Genomic DNA, 17,118 nt, shown 5'->3' with positions numbered 1-17,118 from the left:
GATAGTCTAGCTAGCTGTCTGGATTTACCCTGCAGAGATCTGAGGAGCAGTTAACCATAGTCATCATAAATCGTGGGGGTTGAGACACTTAATAAATGTATCCACTAATTTACATACGTCTCTTTTGCCATGTAAAGGCTCTGACACACAAACCCGATGGCCGACCTTCAGCAGAAAAGGCAGTCGGACTGACTGCCTCCCCGAGTTGGTCAAAAAAGTGCCTCGGAACACACCGAAGCGACACCAACTTGAGCGTACGTTCCGCGCGTGCACGAGACGTAATACATCTCCATAACAGCAGGCAGCGGTAATCTGTATTGTCGCCCAAAAAATGAAAACCGGCAGCTGATTGGACGAACGTGTCACGTGAGTCTGGCTGCTCCCGGATTTTACAACCTAGCATAATGGCGGCTCGTTCGGAATACGATCTCATATTTTACGAAGATAGTTCACCGAAACATGTTTCTGAAAAATTTAAAGTGAGAAATAGGCCAAGTAGTTGCTGAATCTGTCTTCGTTTCAGATCGACAAAGGTCAGTTTAAAAGATTTTTGTCAGATTTTGAGAGGCGTTAGTCACGCTCATCCCGCTCGTCATTTCCGGGTTAGCGCTCCACCAATTAGATTGGCCATTGAGTCCGACTGCCCGCCTTCCGATTCAACATGTCAAATCGGCCCAAATGAAGGCCGACAGCACAGAATAGACTCGAGTCACTGACCTTGCCAGACTGTCCGACGGCCGATAATGGGGTTGGTGTGTCAGGGCCGTAAGTCTATGGGAAAAAAATTTTTGGGCCCCATGGCATCACGTGACGGATACAGAAGTTGAAATTTCACTCTTTGTCACCTATGTCAAATTGGCTTTAAAGCCTGCCACACGTCCTGGGGGCTTGATGGCCTCTACCAATGCACATTCTCAAACACCACTACTAAAGATTTTAGTGCTGCAACCACTTAATGATCCCTCACCAGCTTCCCACCACTGAGCATTTGTTGCCAATGTGAGTCGCTGACAGAGCATGTGAGCGGATTAGTGCAGTGACAATTTCTGCTCCTCGCTCACAGGGCTGTTGGTATCCTCTGCTACCCCACTGTAAGCCGCTCCACGCCGCTCTGCTCACATGCTCTGGTCGCTGATGCAATGGCCAGAGGATTCCTTCTGCGCTTGCACATGTTGCAGTTTACTTTACTGCTGTAACTAGGGGGCGTGAGGGGGGGCCTCTTGGTTGATCAAACTACTTGATCTACACATGTCTACGTTGTGGTTTACATACCTCTTGTGACCCAAAGGAACTCGTCAAGCAGACAGAAAAGCGAGGACCTCTCCATTTTATGTAACCTTAGTATTGACACCTGTGTATATAGTTGGTTATTTAGCTACCAAGCATTATCTAGTCAAAACAAAAATGTGAACTACAACATGAACACACATGCAAATCATGTAGCCTGAGCATCGGTCACAAGTGTGAGAAAATATGTGGTGTGCACACAGGTGGGATGAATTAAGACATTTTCTGGAGCAACCAGTGGGCATCCTCTTGGTCACCAAACTGGCAGGACATCTGCTGGGAATTCAACTTGCAGTTCTGCTGCAGTGAGTGTTTTGTGTGCATCCTATTTTGGGTTGATTTTGGTAACCTGCTATGTGAACTGAACATTATGGAAGGTAATACATCAAAGACAAAAGGCAAGAAAAAAAACATAAGTGACTGAAGAACCATCTGAGGGCCACTCATGGGATTTCTGACATTATCATGTACATAGTTTCGCTATTGGTAAATACACTGTTTGGGCTCAATATCAACTGAAGAAAGCACTAGGCTGAATAATCAAGGGGAAATTGGATAAAAGCAACAGTTTGAGTCATACTTACATAATGTACTTACAGCATCATGATAGACAAAAAAAAGTAACATTTCACTCTTACCAATGGATGTATTAAGAAAACTACAATGTTCCTAGAAGGGGCCCCATTCTATGAAAGTTCCTCACTGGGCACATAAGCTGACAATGTCTCCAGGTCCTTAGAGCATGCATATTAGTTTCCTTCTCCCGTCGAGCCGGTTGTTTGCATTCGCGGTTCAAACTTCCTCTGGCTAAGGCAGCTAACTTCCTGTTGGGTCCTTGTACGCATTTATGGCATACAATTATTTAATGATATTAGAAGTACTTTATTAATCCCTCAATGGGTCAATGCAATTAGTATACTCTGTTGTTTTTATTCATTCACACATACAGTAGATTTGAAATATGCACACATGCATGGACATGCATAAGTGGAGAGATGTCAGAGCAAAAGGCTGCCACATAGTTGGCGCTCTAAGCAGTTGGAGCTTTGGTGCCTTGCTCAAGGTCACCTCGGCAGTAACACTCCAGCTACCAGTCCACCCACCATCCAGTTGACACCCTATTGACTTCAACCAGCCATTCTCCAGTTCCCAAGCCAAGTCCCTAAAGACTAAATAGATAGATAGATACTTTATTGACTAAACTACTATATGACTTCCACCCTAATCAAATTCTAATAATACAATGAGAAATGTCTTGTTCGTGACACTTCTTCTCTAATGATTGTGTATTTGGGATTGTGTAAGTCATTTTGGGCCAATGTGCATCATGTGATGATGTAATACAGAGTAGGGCCACTAAGCCCAAATTGTCATACAACCGAGTCCCGTTCCCAGGGGTTTGCTCTTGACCAACTTAGTAGTTCTGGGCTTAAGGCATCACTACGCTTGTCATGTCGTCAACAAGCACCCCCAACAAGAAAGTTGCTCAGTGGCACAATGTAGCCAAAAAAGTTTGATTTCCTTGCATAAATTTACCCAGATCTTGAGCACTGCCAATGGCTAACTTCTGGTTTAGCCCTCCGCTAAGTTAATGGGGATACAGTTATTTAATCTTGCGGCTCTTCTAGACTTTCCAAAAGGTATCAGACCTAATGTATCAAACTCTGGTAGTGAAACTAGCCATTTTGCTTGGGTTGTGAAGTTCAAAAAGTGTATCCACTGGTTTACAGACATCTCTTTCTAAAATGTAAGTTTATGGGGATAAGTCATTTTGGACCCAATGGCATCATGTGACGGACCTGGAAGTTGTAATTTCACTGTTTGGCCACTATGTCAAATTTGGCATTAAAGCCCGGCGCTCCTCCTGGGGCCTTGAACCATGCCCACTCTTCACATCACTTGGTCAGGTGTGCAGAGGTGAGAAAAGAAGAATTCCAACTTCTCTCCCAAGCTCTCTTTTTTTCATTTTTCACACAACTACTTCTGACACCTTTTGTGTATACAAACAAGTGCAACACTATGAAGGCCTTTCAGGAGACTCCAAAAGTGTGTGCTGTTATCTCTGTTTGAACTATTATAACATCTCATCCCTTTATGACAGCAGGGTTTTTGTCTTGCAAGTTTAAAGTGTGTTTCCTTCTTTATTCCAACTCAGCATTTTACAGCCTACCTGATTTAAACATGTAACCTTCGAGCTCCAAGCATACTGACAGCAGGATTGAGCTTCAGTATGGGGAAAGTGTGGTGTTTCTACCATTTCTTGGGGTTACATGCAAGTGGACAAGAGCTCTGCTGGCTTCAGTGCTCGGTCTTGTTAACAGTGAGGGAGTAACAACATACAAAAAAAAATAACACCCAACAAAGTCATCCAGTCATAGCCTACAGATTAACAGAATTATGTAGGCAGAATATACTGATATAAAATACAGGTTGAGTGTTTCAGATGATCCAGACCTGTTTTTATTGCAAGCAGCATGAAGTTAACTGACTCCTGCAGGAGAGGCAGTAATCTAACCAGTTCTTTTATGGCAGTGGACCCTTTTTTCTCCTGCGATGGCAGGTTTAGAGGTGTATTGGGCCTGACTTGGTCAGAAAGCGGTCCCTTCTTCATTTGCAACTACCGTTATCTTGTTGTACGCAATTAAATACATCCAGGGACCTTGGATCAATTACTCAATAAACTGTTCATTCTGAGGTAAAAGCTCAACCTCGTGGGTGCATAAATGCACCAGTTAGAAGAAGTAAAGCAAGTGTCTGGTCACAGAATATCAGACATATTCAGAGGATCCTTATTTAAAAAAAATACAGGGTTTTTTCTTCTTCTTGTGAACAATGTATTTTTTCTCCATTGGAAGTGGTTCTCATGTGCCCCCTCAGCCAAAGGGGTTGTTGTAATAATGCGCACCAGAAAAGGTGGTGCCATTTTGTAGCAAGTCTTGCACACAAAATGGTGGTATGCAACTTATTAACCCTTTAAAGACCAACCACATCTAGTCCAGCAGACAAGTATGTCTGGTAACTGGTTGAGTTCCGCAGTAACCTGGATCATAGTACTCATGTAAAATCAACAGAGTGGTACTGAAACGGCACAGGGGAGCACTGAGGCCCCACTGAGGACTTCAATGATCAGCGCAGTTACTGTAAGCGCAAGTAATACTGTCTGTCTGCTAGGCTGCCACAGCACGTAAGGACTGGGAGTGCAGGCGCAGCTGCAGCAGCAGCAAGGAGGCAACCGTGGCGCGGTCGCCCGGAAGGAGTCGTGTAGCCGCCCCCTCAGGCTCTGGCTGTGTCAGCCATAGAACATGCAGGGGCGGGCTCTCTCGGAGTCCCTGCCCCTTGTTATTGGTTGTAATCAAACCGTTGTATAACGTACGCACAATTCCGGGCACATTGTCTGAAAATGCGCAAATAAAGATAATGGAGGAGAATTTGCATCTAGCACCGCTAACCGAGGAACAACAAGCCCTGTAGCCGACGTCGTGAGGGAAAACACTTGGGTTTTAGATTCAACGACCCCCATCGATTCACAATCCGGACCGAAGAAAGGATCTCCAGACGATATCTCCTAGGAAAGACGGAAGCCATCGGGAAGGAGGACTGCCGCTTTCTCCGCGTTGTGGCAAAGAAAGCCGACATGTAATGTCTTTGGACGACGTCTGTTTGCTTGTGATTATTTCAACACAGACCCTGTAGCAGATAAACCACAAGGGAACCGGCGACGTAGCACGCAAGAACAACACGGAGCACTGATCTGGTAAGGGGTCCTGCTTAATACCAGCTGCAGAGGAGTCATTAGCTAGCTGTTGGTTATCCGTGCTAGCTAGCATTGTGCTAGTCACTGAGGTAGCTAGCTAGCTCTACCCTGAACAACAACCTAACGTTACGTCAGTGTACAATAAATCTATAACACGTGGCTAGAGTCACAAACCTAACCGCTGCTGATAGTGTTTTTGTTGATCTGATAGCATCTTACAGTTTCCCTTTTGTTTGCTGTCCTCCTTGCAGACTGGTTAAAAGTACAGCATCTTACAATAACACAATCAAGACAAGATCAGGTGGTCATACATTGTTTTTTTCCTATTGAAAACTAAAACATGGGGTGATTTTTAAAATGCTCATCTCTGTCCAGATTATCACAGAGAACAAAACACATGTTTACAAGAGAAAATATGTAGGTACACCTGCTGCATAGTAATCATTCATACGTCCCTGGCTTGTTGTAGCTCTGTTTATGTGTGACTTAATTACTTTAAAAGGTTTGTAATATGCAAGAGAATATAACAAGAGAAAGTTGTCACCTCCAAGACAATTTTATATGACCCATCTGTCCTATAATCTTGCCCCAAATAGATTTTACATAAATAGCTCCATTGTCTTGGATGATGTATCTCTGATATAAATTCACTAGTCCCTCACGTTATTCCTCTGGCAAAGTCTTAGCTGAGGGTGCTCTTGCATGGGGAAAAATGTAGTTTATTCTGTGACAGAGGTCTTCATTCTAGGGTGCCTTGCAGGTACAGAGGGATAACAAGGTGAAAAAGAGTGTAAAAGTCCCTCACTCTCATTTTGGATAGTCTCTGATTCACTACCCTCAGCTAAACACAGAATTTTGTTTGTTTTCTATCCGTCTGTCAAAAAAAATAAAAACAATGAACAAGGTAGGATTAATCGCTCCATATATTGAGATAAATTATTGTTCATAACTGCACCTCATAAACTTGAACTTTTTTTTTTTAACAAGATATCCCATGATCTCTTGGCAAGAGAAGCATTGTCAAACCATATACACTTCCTGGCCATTTTATTACCTATATATAGACCTTTATAACCTCAATAATAAATATATGCTGTGTCTCAACTCGGAACATTTCCGTTCAGTACACATACGTAACATGTAGAACTGTGCTCACTTATGCGTAGTGCGTAAATTTCAACGGTGTAATTTTGTCTCAAATCTCGCTGGACCGTTATAATCGCAACATTTGACTTCTTCCTCCTCTTCTTCATCTTTTTAATGCTGAATTGCAACCTGGTGGAGCATTACTGCCACCTATAGTCACCTGCCAAAGTATTTTTCAGCCTGACACTGATTCTCCACTGGGCAAATCCTGTGCTGTGCCGCTGTTTTGTTCCGTCCTCTGCCACGCGCCATACCACACCGGGAGCGCCTCAGAAGCAGAGCGTCTTGCCTGCCCGACTCGCAGATTATATTGTCTCTACTTTGTACTGTACAGAACAATCACGTGTCTATTAAGTCTATAAAATCTACCTTCCACTCCAGGCACTCCTTCAGTTAAATTCCATGCCTTCTCTTTTCTGGTGTTTTCTTTATAAAAAAAAAAAGATCTGTGATGTGGTATTATGTTTTTCAACATCCAATCTCTCGTCGTCCGTGGTGTTGTAAAGGAGACCTATACGATATTGCGGGTGTGTTTTGGTAAATTGATCGGATAGTCTCGCTGTTTCACTTCCTGCCCGGCTGTCCGAACGCCCCGCGGCTCACGTGAAAATAGACCTGGCGAATATCTTTAGCAGAGCAGAGAGCCGCTTCACACACACTTCTGGGGTGAGACGGACACCAATAACACTCACGCTCTAACTTCTCCCTGATGCTCTGCATGGTCAACTGAACTGTCACATGTAATGCACGTGAATAAAATGTGTATAAATGCACATGAATAAAATGTGTAAATTGGGGGCATTGTAAAAAGTTAGTTTTAACTCAACCATAGCTTTTGTAATTTTCTTTAGGGTCCCTGTGAAAAGGCATTGTGAAGGAAATGCAAAAAAGATTCATGTGCATGACCATTAATCTAAAGCTAATTGGTTTTTGACACCTGAAACACACACTGGATGCCTCTCCGTTTGAGCCTATACTCTGGCTCAAATAAATACAGGCGCTCCTCTAACTATAACGACCTCGTCCACAATGTCGAAATCGTTTAAATATTGAACCACCATGGCACTGACAATCTTTTAGATAACGGGAGCCTATAATTTCTCTAGCCATACTCCGAAATACCAGACTCCCAGAGCGCGTTTTTCCCGATTTGCTCAATATTGGAGCAATTTAAATAGTCCTTTGCCTTGATGCAAGCTGTTGGCAATTGTTGATTGTGATAAAACATTTTGTGTACCCTCCACTGTATGATATTATCAAACAGTTATATGGTTTTCAAATAATCAGCAGCAGACTGGAGACCAGGGGATCCAGGACCATGTTAAGAGCTGTATGTTCCATAAGGCATTGGTGTGAGATGTATGAGGAAGAGTAGTTTGACCAATTTCAAAGATTTTTGGTCACCTCAGTCTATTACACTCAATTGCATGGGGACATGGGGTCCAGGTTGGAAAAAAAAACAGAACATATACACATATATCACGGTATAATTTGAAGCACAGACGGTAACGGTACATAATACGTTATGTTAATTTTCCTCTTAAATGTATTACCAGGACATATTACACATAGTACGCAATAGGGCTGGTCATTCAGCAGTCCGCTAACTTGTTGCTGTCACTACCAATATTAACTGCTCTGTTTCAACAATGTTAGGCAAAGAAAAATGTGCATGCAGGCTGAAATTCATAGGATCTGTTAGCTGCTAGGCTAATTTATACAGGGCAAACACTTAAACACTGCAGAACTATGCAATCAATGTCAAAAGAGAAATGAGAAATGTCTGGCAGAGTCGAGCTATAACCGACAAGTCTGATGTGTGTAGAGGTCTGTATGGTTATACTGTAGCAGCCTGGTGTTGTTTTCACTAGGGCTGGGTTGGTTACCGCAATACCGTGGTCACGAGACTCGGGAGACTGATCAGTACAACTGCAGCTTTACTTTACAGACTTCAGCCTGTTGCAGCTAGCTCAGGGGAGAGACTGTATGATAGGTGGTACAGCCTGAGACATGCACAAAAAAAAAAAATTGCCTTCTGCATTTTTTTGTTTTGCTTTTCCCTCCATTGTACCGAACCGTGATGTCTGAACCGAGGTATGAACCGTGACTTCCTAATTGGTAGTGAGAGCAACAAGTTAGCGGACTGCTGAGTTGCCCTCTCTGCTCTGTCTGCTCAGCTGCTAGACCGCTGTGCTGTGAAGTGTCTGCACTCGCGATTGTCAGCAAATCTTTTTTTATTTAGTTTTAACTTTATTGACAATAGAGCTTTCTTTCTGTCTGTGGAATAGATCAACGGAGAGGAGAAAAAGCAGCGCGGCCCTAAATGACAGCAAGACACAGTAAAGACTCACATTGAGAGTCTATAACTGCAACATATGTTGTAAGGTTTAAGCCAATGTTTTTTCGGGGGTAACGCTGTTCACTTTACTGGCAGTATTGACAACAGATAAAGCCACCGTGTCTTGAGAAGCTTGTTGCTTTGTTCACTTTTAACTCACTTTACATCATCTTTGCTATCTCTTTTTCCTCCTCACCTTTCCTCACATCTGCACTCGTAAGCTACTCTGTTACCGCTCGCTCTCCTTGCGCAACCACACGAGCACTAACGTCACTCACTTAAGGCACCCTGCTATTGTTGCTTTTACGCTACACTCGTAAGGGGGTTGCAGTAAACCGCCGTACCGTGGTGATACCTTGCTTCTTCGCTGTGGTAAGAAAAAAACTATACCGTCCTAGCCCTAGTTTTCACGCAATGTAATGGAAGTGAATGGCCTATTGTGTAGCCCTGGCTGGCTGAAGGGCCATTCACATTGTACGCGGCATGCGCTGCGCTCGCGGCTAGGTTGTCCTACTCCCCAACTATATTTGTTGTGCTCGCCGCCGGGCTCAGTGCAAATTTACGCCATACATGTGCCAATATTTGAATGCATGTCACATCTGCGTCCGGAGTTTACATCAGACGTGCAGTAGGCTACATGTCTTGTTTAGGATACACAGTAGTGATTTGGTGGAGACGATGTTTCTGTCTTTGAAACAAAAGAAAGCCTTGTTCCGTAAGTGGATTCACGTGTGTTTGGTGTTTCCTTTTTTTCCTTTTTTATTCAGACACGTCACAGCGTCAAAGTTGAACCATGTTGAACTTTGACCGCGGCACGCGCAAGAGCGGCCAGCCGCAAAATGCCAGACCAGTTCTTGCGTGTGCAAGCCATTGACAATAATGGGTTTCATAGCGCAGCGCTGCCGTTTTGCGTGTACAATGTGAATGGCCCTTCTAGGGCTCTACTGGTCCACATGGTATAGTCAAAACTTGTACCGTAGGACAAATTCATACTGGTGTACTTTCTGTAGCCTTTATACCATCTACCCCTATGGACAGGTGTTATGATCCGTGTCACATGCCACCATGTGTTTTTAAGTACAAAATTCCCTCCACTGCAGCTCAGCAAGAAAACGGTGTATGTGGAAACGAATTTTGTACTGTGACTTTGAAAGATACCCATTTGTTTTGTATTGATTCAGAGTGCTAATGCCTCATGTAGCCTGAGGTGCCAAATACTATCTGGTTCTTCACACATCTTCTGTTTTCTGGGCTCAGTTGTATTGTAACTCACATCTTTAAAGGCCCTGACACACCAAGCCAACGGCCACCTGTGGTCGCCTCATCGTCTTTGCCTTTGGAACACACCGCACAGACAGCCGACTGCCAAGTACCACGTACATTTTGCGCATGCGTGCAATGAAATAACTCCCCCATACCAGAAGGCGGCGGAAATCTATTCATCATTCAACAACACAAAGGAAACCGGATACCTTTGCTATGATACCCACAACAAACAGTGTTCGCTCTAGCCAGCAGCGGCAGAACCAAACAGAGCCTACGGTCCCTCTGCTTCACTCCCCACCAGGAAGACAGCGGTACCGGGAGATGGCTAACTGGACTGTGCCCCTCCCGGGCTGTCATCCATTCTCTCTGCAAAGACGTCTCCCTACAGTGGGAGCGAAGTGACCGAATGGCCGGCTTCTGGCTCCTTAGCTAACGTTAGCTTGCTAATTTCCTCCACCCAACATTTCCAGCATACTCTTCACCACCTCAGATTGTTGTCCATTCATGCAGGTTGCGCCACCACTTGTTATTCCAACACACTTATTCCACATCATTCCTACTGAATCGAAGCATGAATGTAGTATTACAACTTTTTATACAGTTGAAGTTGTGAACCGTGCCTCACTGGTGAAAAACCTCTCCTAATTAATGTAAACCAGTAAAATGGCCCAATTCATAGGCAACATTCTTGGATTTATGCTTCTGCAGAGCAAAATAGTAATTTGCCTTGATGCAAGTTGTTGGCTGTTGATTGTGATAAGACATTTTGTGTACCCTCCACTGTATGATATTATCAAACAGTTATATGGTTTTAAAATAATCCGCAGCAGACTGGGGACCAGGGGATCCAGGATCATGTTAAGAGCTGTATGTTCCATAAGGCAGTAGTATGAGATGTCTGAGGAAGAGTAGTTTGATAAGCTGCAAAGAGTACCTGCTATTTTTCTATCTTCTCTATGGTTGCTGTGTTTTAGTGGAGGAGGCTGGAGGAGTGTATAATTTCTAAATGCAATTTTAGATTGGATTAATTTATTGTCTAATAGTACTTGACTGCATAGAACATCTTGCTGCTAGCAGACACCCATGAGTTACTGTGCAGTACACCCTTAACGTCCATTTAATGCAACGTCCCCTGGTTTGAATCTGGCCGGAGACAAGTCGGTACATACCCTTCTCATCTCTGTGCGTGTTGTAACTCTGTCTGACGCCCCCAGCACTAGCTAAGCCTAGCACAGATCCTGGAGGTAACCGCTTCCGACTAGCCTACTGCTCTGAATAAGTGACAAAATAACGTCTATAGAGAGCTGAGAGTTCTTTTCCCCTCTGGTGTGGGTGGGACTTAAATGTGCTCTGTCTCTATAGACCTTTTTCATGGCAGACATGTTGACATGTCATAGTAGGAAAAGCACAGGTATATTCAAAACCATTAATGATGGCTGCATTCCACTTAAGAGAGGTCCTGGTATTGTGCATGCTGACTCACTGAAATAGTTTACTGGGACACTTGATGGAGTTGAGCCATCGTTAAGGTGATCAATTTCAGCTGTGCTTTTCCTAATATGACAAGTCAAAATGTCTGCTGTGTAAAAGGGCCATTGTCAGAACATTTGGGAGATTATCCAGCCATTTGATCAGTCCTTGCACATATACGTCTTCACATCAAAATGCCATTTCTGACTACAATGAGCAAGAAATGCCCCTCTGAAATCCCAGCATGGCTTTTGTCGGTGTTGAGCAGTTGATTGATGATTGTACCAATTTCATCTTAAGGCCCAGACACAGAGCCGACGGCCAAACATCGGCAGAAAAAGCAGTTGGACTGATCAGTCTCCCCAAATTGGTCAAAAAAGTACCTCGGAACACACCAAAGCGACAAGACGTAATATTTCTCCATAACAGCAGGCGGCGCTAATCTGTATTGTCGCCGAAATATGGAAACCAGCAGCTGATTGGACAAACGCGTCACGTGGGTCTGGTTTCTCTGGAAATTCAGTGGCCGGTCATGGCCGCTTGTTCAGAATACAATCTATACGAATATGGTCATATACCAGATACTGTAAAATTACTGATGCTGTGATGTCTGAGATATCGCTGGAAACCAAGACTTGTGAGTGGTGTCAGAGTTGGCGTAGTGGCTGTGTGAGGGAAAAGCGATAGCAAAGATGATGAAAAGTGAGTTAAGAGAACACCAAGCTTAAGACACACTAGCTTAATTTGTTGTTAAGTGTGTGACATTGTGATTGCGATTAGATTAATCGTGCAGCGATGGTGGTGGATGTGAAAGATGATTGCAAAAATGGAGCTATTCCACTGACCAAGCATCCACAATACCCTGCTTGTTACACCACCATTTTGCAAGTCCAAAGGCCTGCTGTGAGAAAGGCCTCCCAGGATTTTTAGATTACCTTCACACTGTTTCGCCTCCAGGATTAGTTGTTTTTTCAGTAGCCACATCCTTTTGTTTCTGGCCATTTCATTGATGTTTTCAAAGAATCCACATCTGTGTTTGCTTGATCAAATGTAAAGACTGAAATGCTATTTTTATACATGCAAGAGACACTGTGGCACAGGCCTCTGGTGGCCTAGAAGTTAAAGAAGTGAGCTTGTGACCTGGAGGTCGTCTGTTCAATCCCCAGACATACAGGATAAAAAAATCTGGGTGGGAAAAGTGAAAGAGCAGAGCTTGTCCCTCCCTCATTACCACCACTGAGGTGCCCTTGAGCAAGGCCCTTAAAGGTGCACTATGAGTTCCTGCATCGTCTCTTCTGTTGACGTTCCAAGTAAATTTCAAACAAAACAAAGCAACCTTGCCCCTCCCCCCATGTTTCCGTAACTGTCATGACTAACTAACTGACACTAACCCCCTCCTCCAAACATGTCGGTGATTGGCCGGAGTGGTTTGTTGTATTTTGGTGCACAGCCTGTGCCTCTAGTGTTTGTTTGACGTTTAAGACCCCTGTGTTGTCTCCCAAGACCGGACTTTTTCACAGTGTTTTCAGGGGGTAGGCAGCTAGCAGATCAAGGAGAGATGCCTACGATTTGAGACAAAAATTAAGTCTCACTGAAACCATGCAGGAACTCATGGTGTACCTTTAACCCCAACCGCTCCAGTGGAGCTGCTCAGTGGCCAGCAGATCAGACTGTGGTTGTACTGGGCAGCTTCCAGTAATGAATGTGCAAAGTGTGCAGACTGATCTCATGTATGACACGCCAATTCATATAGCATGATTTGCGTGTTATAAAGACTCATACTTGCTATTTTGCGTGTTTATCAATGCAGTTTGGCCTCCATTGACTAACATTAACTTGCGATTGCGTGTGAATTGACGCCGTATGAGGAGGTGAGGAGGAGGAGGTTGGTTGGGGCGGTGGATAGGTAAAACGCAGGACTTTCACCCAGGAGAGCGGGGCGTGTGGAGTTTCCTTTCTGTCCCTCGTGTGATGTTTCCTTTCCACGTTTGTTCTTTTCCTAAACCCAACCCCGTTCTTCTTTTCCTGATCCCAACCGTTTCTTCTTTTCAACCTAAAGTCAACCCTGTTATTCTTTTCCTAATCCAAACCGTTTTTTCTTTTCAACCCAACCCCACACGCCACGTGGCTTTAGAAAGAAGGTGCAGACTGCAGTCAGCTATATACAACGTAGATATACACGCGGACAGCTGAAAATGCGTACAGATAACGCGCCTCTTGGCTTTAGGAAAGTGCCGTGTATGTCTACGCAGTCATGATGTCATGTTGCTGTGTGAATGTGACAGGTCGTCGTTGCAAATGAGAATTTGTTCTCAATTGGCTTACCTGGCTAAATAAAAAAAATGCTCAACATGTTGATTGTTGCAGCATTCTCCGAAATGCCAGGGGGCGTACAAACAAAATAATCTGAATAAGAAAGAAGTAGTAGAGAAGATGTAGAGAGCAGAAGTAGGAATGCACGAGATATCGGCAATCACATCAGTATTGGCCAGTGTTAGTCATTTTTTGTATACATCGGCATGGGTCTGATGAGCAAAACTGGCCCGATGTCAACAACCGATAATTGTTGGTCCTCTGTAAGCAGACAGCATACACAGCGTCCAGGTCCGGGAGCACAGCTCCCACAATCCTCTGTGCCTTTTTCACCACCCGGGGCCAAGTCCTTTTTGTTCCCTGCTGTGCAGCTGGCATACCACACTGTGGCACATTGATTTGATGGAGGATGCTTTCTATTGTGCTACGATAAAAGTTGACCAGCAGCTGGGGGCTTGTTTGTGCGATAGACACAGACTCTGAACTGTATTTAACAATTATTTATTAAACGCTAAATATTAAATAATATATGATTAATAAATAACCAGCTTTTCAAAATAACAGTTGCAATGTTGCAAGCCATGCTATAGTGTTACTCGCATGGCTCCCGATATCCTCCGTGACACGCTCTCTTACACGGCTGTGTCTCAAAGACCGGGCAACAGGCGGGGATGTTGAGAATACACGCGTGCGAGGTGATGGATAGTTCTAGTCACTTCGTCATGTATTCACTTCATTGAAACAAAAGAAGAAAGCCTCACTGAAGAACACGTCAGAGTTATATATCATATATTCCTCTCTGCCTGCCACATGCCAACACTCCGGTAAGTCCGCTCACCCCGTTTCTGCCCGGGCATGCCCCAGCTGCCCGCACATTTGTTGACGTACTCCCACAAATGCATGCGACGGTGAAATGGCGAATTTGTTTTTCGTTTTTGGACAACGTAGTTAAGGCGGTAGGTGTGTGTTAGGTGGCTGCCTAAGCTACAAAGTGCTGCGGGAAACCCTGTGTTGCTTTTAAGGTTAGCTTACTATAAAGATGCTGGTTGATAAGTAGCTAATGGTAATGCTTTGTCTATAACGTTAGCTAATTCTTTGTGGGTAACATAAGATTATGACATTGTTCAACACGCTCAGTTATTTTTAGTATGATTGTTTTGACCACGGTTAACAACTCTGGGCTAACCCACGAATTCATCAGTAACGTTAACTGTATAGATAGACGACTAATCTAATGGTGATTTAGCCAGCTAGCACACCCCTGTTTGTCTGCCTCACTCTTCTGGCGCTGCAAGGCCCCAGCCAGCTAGCAGCCAGCCACTATCATTACAGCAATCCAAACCCGGTCAGCACTTAACCTCGCTGCTAAGGATACTAGGGGCAGTTTACTGAACCGTTGGGAAACAGAACAGCAGCCATTCGTAACATTACACCTCCGTTAACGTTACCGGTGTTCTTGCTGAAAATCTCCTCCCTGCCGAGCAGTGGCGGTTCTACACGGAGGCCTGGGGAGGCCCGTGCCTCCCTAGAAATGTCCCTGGCCACCCCTGTGCTGACCAAATAAAAAGATTATTGATTTATTATGATTTTACACGCGAGCGCCAAAAGCGGAACTAATGTGCGACGCAACGTTCTACACGGGTAAATTAGAGCGGCGCACCCAAATACTGTAGCCTGCCTTCCACGCCCACATGTGGTGTTGCTCGTTGAATGAGACACTACTCTTGGGGAGAGGAGCTACGATTTCTCCTGTTGCAAGAGTCGAAGGTAAGCAAATAATTTCATCTTGTTAGTGATTTGTTGTTGCACCGTGTTCCTTTTGTTCCTCCCATTGATAATGAAATCAAATTAGTAAATGTCTGGTCTCAATATGTTTAGAACCTAATCATATTTAAGCAAACTCATCGAAGCAGAAGCGAATATCCAAATGTCAGTATCCTTGCTAAGACTACACAATGTTGTGATGTAAACCACGTAACTTCATCTGTCTTGGCTGTTGCATTGCGATAACAAATACATTTGAGTAAAGTAATCAACAGGTTTTATGCCCGTGTTAAGTAGGGAGGGATGGTTAGGCAACGAAATGTAATGCACGCCCCTACGTTTTTCTTCTTCTAAAAGTTCTCATGAAACGAGGAAGGGACATGGCGTCCTTTTTTGCCCCAGTAAAAAAAAATATGAGAGAAACGGCAATCAGAGAAACAAATCAAGGTGTTGAGGAGCAGGAAGAGGGAGAGCCAGAGGAGTCAGTGGAGGATGGAGAGAGGGCATGTGATGAAAATAAGGGCTCTGACACAGAGGGTGAGGAGGATGAAGAAGAGGGTGAGGAGGAAGAAAACATACAGGGACAGAGAGAGGGACAGCAAGAGGATCCATGTGGATCAAGTACTGCACCATCAGGTTTTTGATGAAGAAGGTTCTTACTATTTGCAAAGCAGTGCAATTACAATTTAATCATAGGCCTACTGTGTGTCCTTAAAATAGTGCTTTCTGCTGTAAATTCTTTTTTGTGTCAATATGGCTCGGTTTCTTTTTTTAAGTAAATACTTGGCCTACATTTTGAAATGCATGCAGATATACATGCATACAGTGGTATGCATACGTTTAGAAACCCATGCTAAAGTTGACTTAAAAGAGGAATTAAAAAATCATCTTTTGGAAATTGATCTTAATGCCTTAGTTAAAAAAATGAGGAAAAATCCAGCCTTTAAGGACACCAATTTTCTTTGTGAATGAATAATGTATCGTAAATAAATAAATGTTCTTCCTTAAAATACAGGGGGCATAATTCAGTATACCTCTGTTAAATTCCCATAGAGGCAGGCAGACTTTTATTTTTAATGGCCAGTTATTTCATGGATCCAGGATAATATGCATCCTGATAAAGTTCCCTTGGTGCCCCACATTATCACATACCCTTCACCATACCCCCACATCATCACATACCCTTCACCATACCCCCACATCATCACATACCCTTCACCGTACCTAGAGATTAATTTCAGTTAGCCTAATAGCTAACTGAAATTAGATCCATATATCTTTTTTTAAATTAAGGCATTAAGATCAATTTCCAAAAGATGTTTTTTTTTTTTTATCCTCTTTTTAGTCAACTTTTAGCCTGTATACCAGCCGAACTTAGCCCCGCCCACAACATTCGAGGTAGACTAGAATCTGAGTATGACCACGTCAGGCTAGTCAACTTTAGCATGGGTGTCTAAACTCATGCATACCACTGTAAGTAAATAAATATTGTAGTTGTGCCCTATGTTTACTGTACATATTTCTACAGATAGCAGCAAGTCCAAGAATGATGTACCAGTACAGCCCAACTTGAATATATTTCCAACAATTTTGATGGGGGACAGAAGACCGAGCTTCAGGCCAAACTGGTCTAATCTTCATCCATGGCTTGAGTGTTCTGTCATGATGGACTCTACATATTGTTATGCATGTAGACATTTTTCATTTATTATGGCCCTACCTCTCTTGCACCTGCACTCATTCTTGTACAAAATAAATGTTTATATGATTTTAAAGTAAA

The 17,118-nt window shown here is 43.6% G+C and overlaps 1 protein-coding gene across 1 annotated transcript in view; it reads left to right on the top strand.

The window, feature by feature from the left end:
* The first annotated feature begins 4,570 nt into the window (after positions 1-4,570).
* znf1035 (zinc finger protein 1035) overlaps positions 4,571-17,118 on the top strand; it is a 32,079-nt gene continuing 19,531 nt past the window's right edge. Inside the window, exon 1 of the mRNA XM_039805424.1 lies at positions 4,571-5,041. The gene's annotated coding sequence lies outside the window, so the exon portion shown is untranslated. The remainder of the gene's footprint in view (positions 5,042-17,118) is intronic.

This window comes from Perca fluviatilis, chromosome 7, assembly GCF_010015445.1.
Source record: "Perca fluviatilis chromosome 7, GENO_Pfluv_1.0, whole genome shotgun sequence".
Lineage (NCBI taxonomy): Eukaryota > Metazoa > Chordata > Actinopteri > Perciformes > Percidae > Perca > Perca fluviatilis.
The sequence above is the reverse complement of the archived record's forward strand: the minus strand, read 5'-3'. Positions and strand labels throughout refer to the sequence as shown.